Here is a 12111-nt window from a genome sequence, read left to right as displayed (position 1 = left end):
GACTTTAAAGGAGTTATAATTTAAGTACTCTGTGCTATCAATTTTGCATTATGTCCAGACTTCCAATCCAAATTCATTCACTTAGGTCAAACCACAGCAAACCAGAGTATTCTATGAGCAAAAAGTGTTTGTAAGATCAATTTTCTTAGAAACTACAGGCTTCTTCTTGAAGGGGAAGGGTGCTTTCCTTCTCCAAGCCCATTCCCTCCTTGCCTAATAAAAGAATTGTGATACCTTACTGTTGTGGTTTAACTCGGCTGGCAGCTAAACACCACACAGCCGTTTGCTCACCCTCCCCCCTCCCTCTCTGGGATGGGGGAGAGAAACGGGAAAGTGAAGCCTGTGAGTTGAGATAAAGACAGTTTATTAAGACAGGAAAATAATAATAACAATAATAATAATGATAATAGTATAAATAATAATAATGTGTACGAAACGAGTGATGCACAATGCAATTGCTCACCACCCGTTGACCGATGCCCAGCCTATCCCCGAGCAGCCGGTCCCCCACCCCGGCTAGCCACCCCTATATATTGTTTAGCATGACGTCAGATGGTATGGAATACCCCTTTGGCCAGTTTGGGTCAGCTGTCCTGGTTCTGTCCCCTCCCAGCTCCTGCTGCACCCCTAGCCTGCTCGCTGGCAGGACAGAGCGAGAAGCTGAAAAGTCCTTGGCTTGGTGTAAGCACTGCTCTGCAACAATTAAAACATCAGCATGTTATCAGCACTCTTCTCATCCTAATCCAAAACGTAGCACCCTACCAGCTACTAGGAGGAAAATTAACTGTGTCCTAACTGAAACCAGGACGCTTACTAGCTGTTTAAGCTTTGCTACCAACTCTGAGATCTCAGTATTCTCACCAAAACAACGGGGGCTATGATCCAAGAATCAAAACAGACCACTGAAAAGACTGGCAAAATCTCCCTTCAAAAGCATCAAACAGGCAAGTGAATGTCAACTTAACCTGAAAGAAGTGGAGGATTTTTTGTGGCCCCATGGCCGGACAGGGCAGGGCCATGTGGAGCTGGAGCCCAGATCTGCTAGGGCCTCAATGGGGCAGGGGCTGATGGCTCTGGGGGTGATATGGGGGCCTGGGCCTGGACAGGCTGTGGAGCCCCGGCGGTCAGCAAGGACAGGGATGTCCTCAGGTTTCTTAGGGCCCTGACAGGGCACATCAGAGGTGTGGGAGTCCCAGTACAGAAAATACTTTGCACCTTGTGTCCAAACAAGGATTATCTGCCTAGTCCCACTGCAAGAATATTTAGTATTAATACTGTTCAGAAAATTCAGACAAAATCTTTTCTTTCTGGGATTTTTTACTGCCTCAGAATGCAAATGTTTCACTAAAATAGTTCAATTGTTATGAAATCCCACTGGAAATCTGCCACCAGACAAGCTTTGAAACTTTCTTGGTGTCCTGCCAGCTCATCTCTATGGCTCCTCAATAAAGCACCTGCTGGGTACCACGACCATGAACTCTGGATCTTCCAGGGGCCATGGGACAGACAGACAGGTGGACGTTCCTCACGCCAAAACTCCATTCTATCTCTCACCAAATGTGGATATTCCTGGATTTTGATCCAAGTCAGTGTGAGAACAGTTTTCTAAACATCAAAATAAGCCACAAAAAGGAAGAATGTTTTTTCCCTTTCAACTCTACTCCAATGTATTCAATAAATTAAAGAATGAAGGATTCTAGTAGAAGAAACATTCCTTTTTATCAGAGACTTAGAAAGAAATGAACAGTTGTGTATTCTGGATTGCTGGAGTTGCATTAATATGCAATTCCTTATTATCTGGACATTTGTTTAGACAAAATCATATTTATTGTTCAGATGAAGAGCTGTATAAATTTTCAGATAAATGACAATTGATCCAATATCTCTGGATTACTGTAAATATCTGGTAGGATGTCATGTAAGAAATTTTACTCATACAGTGGAAGAGGGTAGAGTTTAATAAAATCCTGCTAGATGGGGAGGAAACTGACTTAGGGGGCAGACAAAATGGGTAGCTTTAAATATAAATTCTGACTAGGCACTGTTTACCAGCAGAGTTCCTGAGTGAGGTTTGAGGCCACTTACAAATTTCTACTAAATGCCCTGGCACAGGGAATGGAAGTCTTCTGATGACATTTGCTGGTGAAGAAAAGCTGAGTTTCAGTATTACAGAGATCAGAAGATTCAAAATAAGGGAAACACCGCTCTTCTTTGAGTCCCTGTTTTCTACAAATGGTATTTGAGAGAACAGGATACAAGGTCATGCAATGAATACTAAGAACTTCTGCTTTGACTTGGAATTCATCAGCTTGAAGTAAGAAAATGGTATTCTGAGGCATTAGGTGATCATGGGATAACTATGATCCAATAGTGTAGTGTAATGATAAAAACTGAGTCCAGAATGTATTGGTTGATATAGTGCTGTGGAGACAGAGAATTCTTAATGTCATCATACAAAGCTCATATAGCATGGTAAGTGCAATCCCTAACACCTATACTCGGAAAATATGACAGCATACTAGAAAAAAATAGAGTAAGCAGAACAAATGAATGGAGATACTATTGCACCAAGAGCAAATAATTTAGCTCCTTATCCTGTTGAAAAAAAGTGTAGGAGAGTCAGTATTGCTGTCTATATATACAGCAGGAGGTAATCACTGCAGAGAGAAAACAACTATTTAACTAAAGAAAAATATCAGATCAAAAGTGAGGGACAGTCAGGTAGCTACGTAACCAGAGAATATTTAAAACTACTCAAAGAAAAAGTACTAAACATCAATGTCAAGCAGAATGGCAAAAGTAGTAGCAGATTTTTTTTTTATTTTGTTTTGTTCTCCCATTTAATTTTTAATATTTTAATGTCAAGAAGTTTTTTGAAAAATTTAGAAAATGGTACTTTAGGTTTTACTGCAGAAGCAGAAACTGTACTGAACACCAGAAAGTCACTTCCAGTTCAATTTAGGGTGACATTCAATTATATTTAAGGTCCCAATCTAACTGATGGGTAAAGAAAAAAAAGTAGACTACATGGAATTTTTGTCATCTTTACCAAAAGCAAGAATGACATGTCACTCATAAATAAGCAGCCAGATTGCATTTAATTTACATAGAGTGGATCAAACTGCAGTAGCTTTACCTTTTCTATAAGAATAACAAGGGAAATAATACAGTTTTCTGGACACTAATCCCACACTTACACACATACACAGAAATAATCACAGAATCATAGAATCATTAAGGTTGGAAAAGACCTCCAAGATCATCTGGTTCAACCATCACCCTACCACCAATGTCACCCACTAAACCATGTCCCTAAGCACTAGGTCCAACCTTTCCTCAAACACCCCCAGGGACGGTGACTCCATTACCCACCTCGGCAACCCATTCCAATGCCTGACTACTCTTTCTGAGAAGAAATGTCACCTAATCTCTAACCTATACCTCCCCTGGCACACCTTGAGGCCATTCCTTTTAGTCTTATCGCTGGTTATCTGTGAGAAGAGGCTGACCCCCAGCTCCCCACACCTTCCTTTCAGGTAGTTGTAGAGACCAATAAGGTCTCCCCTGAGCTTCCTCTTCTCCAGACTAAACAACTCCAGTTCCCTAAGATGCTCCTCATAAGACCTATGTTCCAGGCTTTTCACCATCTTCGTAGCCCTCCTCTGGACACGTTCCAGGGCATCGATGTCCTTGTAATGAGAGGCCCAAAACTGAACACAGCACTCAAGGTGTAGCCTCACCAGAGCAGAATACAAGGGGGCGATCACCTCCCTGGTCCTGCTGGCTGCACTATTCCTGATACAAGCCAGGATGCCATTGGCCTTCTTGATCACCTGGGCACATTGACGGCTCATGTTCAGGTGAGCATCAATCAGCACCCCCAGATCCTTTTCCTCCGCACAGCTTTCCAGCCACTCTGCCCCAAGCCTGTAGTGCTGCACAGGGTTGTTGTGGCCAAAGTGCAGGGCCTGGCAATAGCTATGTTGAACCTCATTCCATTGGCCTCTGCCCATCTTTTGTGTGTGTGTGTGTTTGAAATGTCTGATAAGTAGGAAAATAAAGGGAATATATGGCTCATATCTGGTCATTCCCTAAAAGAAAGAAATGCATTAGTGTAAAAACGAGGAAGTATTTTGTATTACTGTAACAAAGAACGTGTAAACAGTTAAATAACGAGTAAGACTACAGCCAATATCATTGTCAGCTTCATCATTCCAAATCAGCATAACTCTCTAATAACAGAGATAGAAAGAATTGAAAATAACGGCCAAATAATTTTAATGATAGCAAAGGCCTTAATCAACAATTTGCTTCATTAAACACAGAATGTATCAGCCTGACAGAAATTCAGAGCTGATTAAAAACAGGCCAAGTGGTAATTTAAAAATGCTTGTCAAGGAAGAAATCAACTGAAAGTATAATTCTCAGTCCTTTTATACACATCAGTAGGATACTAATACATTTGTGCAAAAGCCACTTGACTATGTTCAAGTTAAATGAATTCAAATTGGGTAGAGAGAGACCACTACTAAGAAGGTTTTTGAATTACGGGATAAAAGATGGAACAGAGGAGCCTCCAAGCCTGTCATTAAATAATGATAAAATATGGAAAGTCACTAACTCACCTAGGTTCTTAAACCCCTGGGACAAATGTGGGCTAAAATTTCCTACAGTCATATCATAAAGATCCTCAGAAATTAAAACTGGTCAGTGGATAAGACCTTTCAAATATAAATACATTGTCATGAAGATCATAAAAATATTTTCCTACAGCTCTGTGGCAAATTGCAGAAGTCATGGCAGAACAGTTACATTTCCTGGATCCATCAGATATGCTAAGATGAGTTTTGAGAAAAAGGATTTAACTATTTTGTGGGAAGCCCTGGAACTGTAAACTGGGATATTTGTTTAATCATGTCATCCAAGGCAAGTTTTTCCCAGTCATATAACAGAGAAATAGGAAATTTTGCTATCCATCCATAAAGTGGTTCTCCTTCTAGATTTCTCCTCCCTCCAAAATATTGCTAGGCTTGCTACTTTTCAGTCCTGCTTTGCTTAGAAGCAGATCTTATTCTTAAAAGTTTCTTTGACAAGTGCTCCTGATGATTCATGGTAATAACCAAATATCTGGCAGAAACTCCACATTTCATTGCCAATTTTTTTCTTTATGTGGACAATCCATTGATACTGAGCACTGAAATGCTTCTGTAATATTTCTCATCTTATCTCAGGGCAAGACAAATATAATCTCATCTGATTAATTAAAACAGAGGCACGTAGAGCTTAACACTAAAATATACAAACTATGTTTATGTTCTCTACATTCTCATATTCTCCACATCATTTTGGTAATGAAAAATACAAGAGAAAGATCTCCAGTCAGCCATCTTACTCACAGAACATATACCTTTTGAATAGAAAACAAATACTCCTCTTTCTCTTCTTGAGAATTGAAACAGTGTTTCAACAATGGATGCGGTAGAACTAATGGAAATAAAGGATCATAAGCTATGAACTTAAGTGCTTTGCGGAACATATAGCAAAACTCCTTTAATTCTTCCCCAAGTACCACCTGGAGGGTGATGCTTTGAAGAAAGGGGGAGAGAAGATATCAGGCATTGTGTCAAAGGAGAGACACACATTTTACCAGCTTCTCTCTTCCTGTTTGCCTGCAGTCCATGTTAAAATTTTTGCTGTAAGACTGCAAGTAAAAATAATATTTACAGCAAAAGATATGAAAGAAAACCATTTATCCTTTTGAACAGCTGAGAAAGAATACTGAAAAATTAAGCACATTTTTTTCCTAGCAGAAATGCTTGGAAAAAAAAAAAAAACTTATACCACAGTCATTACATGGGAGACAAGGTTCTACCTACCAAAAGTCTAGACTTCTTTCAGTATTTCAATCTATAGAAAAACAGTAGCTACTGCCTGAACTTTTCTGCCTTCAAATAACTGGTGGTAGAAAGAACTCCACAAGGTTCTCATGCTGCCTTCAGAAGACTTCAATGAGTACTCCCACTCCACAATCCAAAATTGCACTTATATTAGCAGTGATACAGTAGCCATTTCTGGATATGATAATTATAGTTTTTATCACGCTGGAACATGCACTGTAAGAGATATTGTAGCCTCATGTTCAGGGGCACGAAGTCCAATGTCTCACATATCTTCAGCAATTCTACAAACAAAAAGCTTTAATATGAAGTATATCAGAGTTCTTTTATTTCACAGAAATCACAAAACCACACATTCCCAGTAGAGCTTCTTTTTTCCAACCTAATAATTTCCAGAAGGGCCAAGAAACTATGTCCTTTTCTTTTGATCTTTCCAAACAGGTTACCTGGATAACAAATGAAAACCATTGTGTCAGGCATGCAGGCAGACAGATAAGACACAGGGAGCATGACTTAATTAGACCAAATTTTTATTAACTTTCTTCATTCAGAAGCTATCTACTAATAACTCGTACTGCATTGGTCATCACTCCTTCCTTAATTGTTTGCCCCTGTAGCTATCATCATCTTCAGATCCAGTCCCAGGCTATTCTGGATGCCATTGTCAGCCCTTTGCAAAAAATCTGAAGAGGTGAGCGAATTATATCCTCTATAGTCCATACCAGCCAGTGTCAGCTCCAGTGGGAGTCTTAATCTTTCTTTTCTTTGATGAACTAAACCAGTAGTAAGGCTCCAATAAGCTGCAGGAGATTGAACCAAATTCCTGAACCACATAAGTGATTCCTGGTGATCACAGAGGGAAAATTTCACATGCCATTCTGCTTTGATTAACCTTGTTGTAAGAGAAAAACTCAGTAATAATAATAGTAATAGCAACAGCAACAGCAACAGCAACAGCAATAGTAATAGTAATAGTAATGGTAATAGCAATAGCAACAGCAACAGCAATAGCAGTAGCAACAGCAACAGCAACAGCTACAGCAACAGTAATAGTAATGGTAATGGTAATAGCAATAGCAATAGCAATAGTAATAAAAACCCTGACTAATATAATGCCCAAAGCACATGAGAAAGTCTGACATTTTTCTCAGAAAGTACTGCAAAGTACAAGGTGACATACAGAACAGAAGTCAAGACAGAAAAAAAAAAAAAAAAGAAAAAAAAAAAGAGCCCATATTGTAGTAGAACGGACTTATGGGGAAAGGTCTCGAGCTTGTATAGGGAAATTTGAAGTAGATATCTTCAGTGTACTGGTGACAATATCCTGTTGTGCATAACCAAGAAGCCAACAAAGACAGGTTCTCTGATGGCTCTGATACTTGTGAACAAGTAAGAACTGGTCAGAAACATGAAAGCTGGAGGCAGGCTCAGCTGTAGTGACCATGAAATGGTGGATCCTGTCAGAAAGGAACAAGGCAAAAGGCAGGACCACAGACATGTTTTTTCAACATCTTTAATGGTCTGCTTGGAAGAACTACATGAAATATAGTCCTGGAGAGAAGGGAGGTTCAAGAGAACTAACTGATATTCAAGGATCACCTTCTCCAAGCTCAACAAAAATCCATTCCAAAAAGAATAAATTCAAGCAAAGGCAGCTGGAGCAAACCTGTGAAGAGCAAGATGCTCCTAACTCAACTCAGACATAAAAAGGAAGAGTACAAGAGGTGGAAGCAGGGACAGGCGACCCAAGAGGTGTGTAGATTTGCTGTCAAATCTTGCAGAGATGGGGTTAAGAAGGCCAATGCCATCTGTGAGTGGAATCCGGCAAAGAACAGGAAAGGCAACAAGAAAGGATTCTACAAGTAGGCAAACAGCCAAAGGAAGTATAGCAAAATGCGGGTTTGCTGATGGTGCAGAAGACCTGGGGATGAACGATGTGAAGGCCAAGGTGCTCAACGCCTTCTTTAGCTTAGACTTTATCATTAAAATCAGATTTCAGCCCAGGAGACCAGAAGGAAGGTCTGGAACAAGGAAGACTTACCCCTGGTGGAGGAGGACCAGGTTAGTAAGCATTTAAACAAACTGGATGTACATAACTCCATGGTCCTGACAGGTACTAAGGAAGCTGCCTGATGTCATTGCGAGGCCACTCTTAATTATCTTTAGACATCTGTGGTGAATAGGAGAGGTTCCTGAAGGGTGGAAGAGAGTAAATATCACTCCCATCTTCAAGAAGAACAAGAAGGAAGTTCTGGGGAACCACAGGCTGGTCAGTCTCACCTTGATCCCTGGAAAGGTAATCAAACACCCTAAGGACAAGAAGGTGATCAGGAGTACTCAGCATGGATTTACAAAAGGAAAATCATGCTTGCCAAACCTGATAGCCTTCTACAAGTAGATGCTAGCTTGGTAGATGTGTGGAGAGACTGTATGTTTTTTACTTTGATTTTAATAAAGCCCTTTACACTATCTCCCATAACATCATCATAGACAAGCTGAAAAAAAATAGATAAGTGGAAAGTGAAAACGGATTAAGAACTAGATGAATGACTAGGATTCAGCCAGGTTTTGATCAATCGCATGAAATCCATCCAGAAAAAAGTCACTAACGTTGTACCCCAGATGTCAATACTGGGGGCAACACTGTTCAACATCTTTGTTTATTATCTGTAAAATGGGACAGAATGCATCTTCAGCAAGTTCACAGGTGAAACAAAGCTGGATGGAGTGGCTGATATGCCAGAGAGTTATGCTGTCTGTTGTGGTTTAACCTGGCAGGCAGCTAAGCACCAAACAGCTGTTTACTTCTACCCCACCCCACCCCCCCCAGTGGAGGGAAAAATCCAAAATCCAAAATATAGTACCATATCAGCTACTAGGAGGAAAATCAACTCTGTACCAGCCAAAACCAAGACACTGCCATTCAGAAGGACTTTGATAGATTGGAGAACTGGGCAAGATAGGAATTTGATGAAGTTCAGAAGATTGAAGTGCAAAGTCCTGCATCTGGGGAGAAATAACCCCAGGAACCACTGCACACTGGGGCCTGACCTGCTAGTAAACAGCTGTGCAGAAAAGGACCTTGAGGTCTTGGTGGACAGCAAAGCTATGAGCTAGCAATGCATCCTTGTTACAACAAAGGACAACAGTATCCCGGGTTGCATTAAGAAGAGTGTTGCCAGCAGGTTGAGGGAGTTGAACCTTCCCCTTTATTCACTATTGATGAAGTATCACATTGAGTATTGTGCCCGGTTCTGGGCTGCCTAGTACAAGAAAGACATGGACTTATTGGACTAATACAGCTCAGGGCCACAAGGACATTGAAGCGACTGGAACATCTTTCATATGAGGAGAGGCTGAGAAAGGTGGCACTTCTCAGTTTGGAGAAGAGAATGCTCATGTGGGTCATCCTGAGGTGTGTAGATACCTGATGGAATACAATGAAGATGAGGGTGCTAGACTCAGTAACAGGGCAAGAGAAAATGAACACTAAGAAATTCCATCTGAACACAATACAATGCATTTGTTTGTTTGTTTATTTGTTGACTGTGAGAATGGTCAAACTCTGGAACAGGTTGTCCAGACAGGTCGTAAAGTCTCTGCCTTGGAGATATTCAAAACCTTGCTGGACATAGTCCTAGCCCATGATATCTATCTGACCCTGCTGGAGCAGTGGAATTGTACTTGTTGATCTCAAGAGGTCGCTTACAACCTAAACAATTCTATGATTCTGTAAATATGTGAAAATATTATTTTCTGTTTGTGTTACAAATTGAACGAAATGAACAATTGTAACACATAGAATCACAGAATCATTAAGGTTGGAATAGAGGGTGGTAAGGCACAGGAACAAGTTGCCCAAAGGAGCTGTGGATGCCCCATCTCTGAAAGTGTTCAAGGCCAGGTTGGATGGGGCCTTGGGTAACCTGATCCAGTGAAAGACATCCCTGCCCATGGCAGGGGTGATGGACTAGACTTTTAAAGGTCTCTTGCAACTCAAACCATTCTACAATTCTAACTTTCTATAAACACTGTTTTCCAGTCTGAAATTTATAATAAACCCTTCTACATGTAAAGTAAAAGCAATCTGTAATTTGCTCAATAATATCTACTTGTGCAGTCGTTGACACTGATTAATTAGTTCCTTCACGCAAACTAGATGTTTTGCTAATGGCACTCAAAACTTGGCAGTTTGTTTCTTGCTGATACAAGGAATCAGAAGCTAAACTATATTACATAGACACGGTATTAGACACTTTTTTTTCAAAAGTGTCAGTGAAAATGTATTGGACTTTAGTCAATTTTATTTGTGCATTTGGAACAGTAGATATAAGAACTTATATACCTATGCCTTCAAAAAGGGAGAAAGGTATGCAGATGGGGAAATTACCTGGAGTTCTTTAGAACAGTTATTTGTGCAAAAGTTTCTTGTACAAACATGACAGTCCTTATTGGGATAATGAACTGATTCCCAGGCATAGATATTTATTAGGACTAGGTCACAAATTGCTGTTGTAGTGAAACAGCTACAGACAGACTAAAAGGCATCAGGTTCTGCTTTAGAGACTCCAAATATGATGGACAAGTGGGGGGTTCTTTGTTTCCATCTAAGTTATGTTCTACCTTTACCTGGGGCCCATTGCTTTGGTGTTCCACACATGACCCTGAGCATCAAATTCACTAAGGCTGAGACAGCAAAGGAAGGAAAAAAAAAATAAATTATAGTAGTTTAAGCTAAGTGGTTACCTTGACTCCCCAACAAGAGAATTCCCATGTACAAAGGCATGAGGAAAAGCTAAAACCTGGCTAAAACCAGAAAATTAAATGAATTATTTTTATATTTATGGCTGCACAGACCTTGACCCCAGAAGTGGAAGTTCTCGAGTATACGGTAGAAACCAGTAGTTTCTAAGCTTGTTTCCCTTTGGGGCTCAGACAGCAGGAAAGATTGGTTTTTGTCGGGCTACTAGAGCTTAAAAGCCCCATTCTCAACACTCACGACAAGGATTCCTGTATCTTGATTTGAGCCAATATATCCTTGGACATTAATAATTAATAACACTAATAACCTATAATAACATGTAACATAAGAAGCAGAAGAGCTTGCTTTGTCGTATCTCAGGTATAACAAGAATATAATGTTCTAGCTCCCAAATTCCAACAATTTGTACATCAGGAATTTCCAGAGTGAAATATAGCATCTTTTCCTGTAGCAGTGCATTACTGCCACTGAAAACTTTCAATAGTCAAGTTTCTTTCTTGAAGGATTTCCTTTGAAATAGAAAAAATATACGAAAATCTTTTCCTTGCTTTCTATATTTCTGTAGTACACACTGGTGATGATTCGTTTTCTTCAACCATCTGATAGAACTGTTTGTACATGAAGCAAATTGCTTGCTATTATTTGCTTTAAAGGGGAAAAAAGTTACTCAACCACGCATAAGTCTTCTACTACTAGATGTTTAAGAAAAACAATAAACATATTGATACCCACAACAAAATCTGGAGATCAAGTAAACCTGACTGTTTGGCAGGTAATTTAGCAATGTAATTTTCACATTTTTGATCAGTGCTTAGGCAAAGACATGCTAGTTAAATACCTACTCATCAATATGTCTCTGTGCAGTGTTATCTGATGTTGTCATGGTTGCAAAAATAGTACAAAAATGTTTACTTACTAAGGTTTACACAGCAATACGACATTCCACAGGCAGCAGTAAGATTCTGAAAGCTTAATATCATTTGGTAAAATTATGGAGAAAATTATTCTGGGAGTTATTGGAAAACACTTGAAGGACAACGCAGTCACTGGTAACAGCCAAAATGGGTTTGCATGGGGAAGGTCCTGTTTAACAATCTTGATTTCGTTTTACAACAAGATCATCCATCGTTCACAGATGATACCAAATTGGATGAAGCTGTTGACTCTGTCGAGGGTGCTGAGGCCTTGCAGAGAGATCCTGACAGATTAGAAAGCTGGGCAATCACCAAGAATAGGAAGTTTAGCAAGACCAAGAGCTGGATTCTGCACCTGGGAAGGGGCAACCCTGATTATATGTACAAAACTGCAGGACAAGATGTTGGAGAGCAGCCCTGTAGAAAGGGATCTGGGGGTTCTGGTCGACAGCAAGCTGAACATGAGCCACCAGTGTGTCTTGGCAGCCATGAGGGCCAACTGTATCCTGGGGTGCATCAAGCATGGCATTGCTAGCTG

The sequence above is a fragment of the Anser cygnoides genome, chromosome 1, assembly GCF_040182565.1.
Source record: "Anser cygnoides isolate HZ-2024a breed goose chromosome 1, Taihu_goose_T2T_genome, whole genome shotgun sequence".
Lineage (NCBI taxonomy): Eukaryota > Metazoa > Chordata > Aves > Anseriformes > Anatidae > Anser > Anser cygnoides.
Note: the sequence above shows the minus strand (reverse complement) of the source record.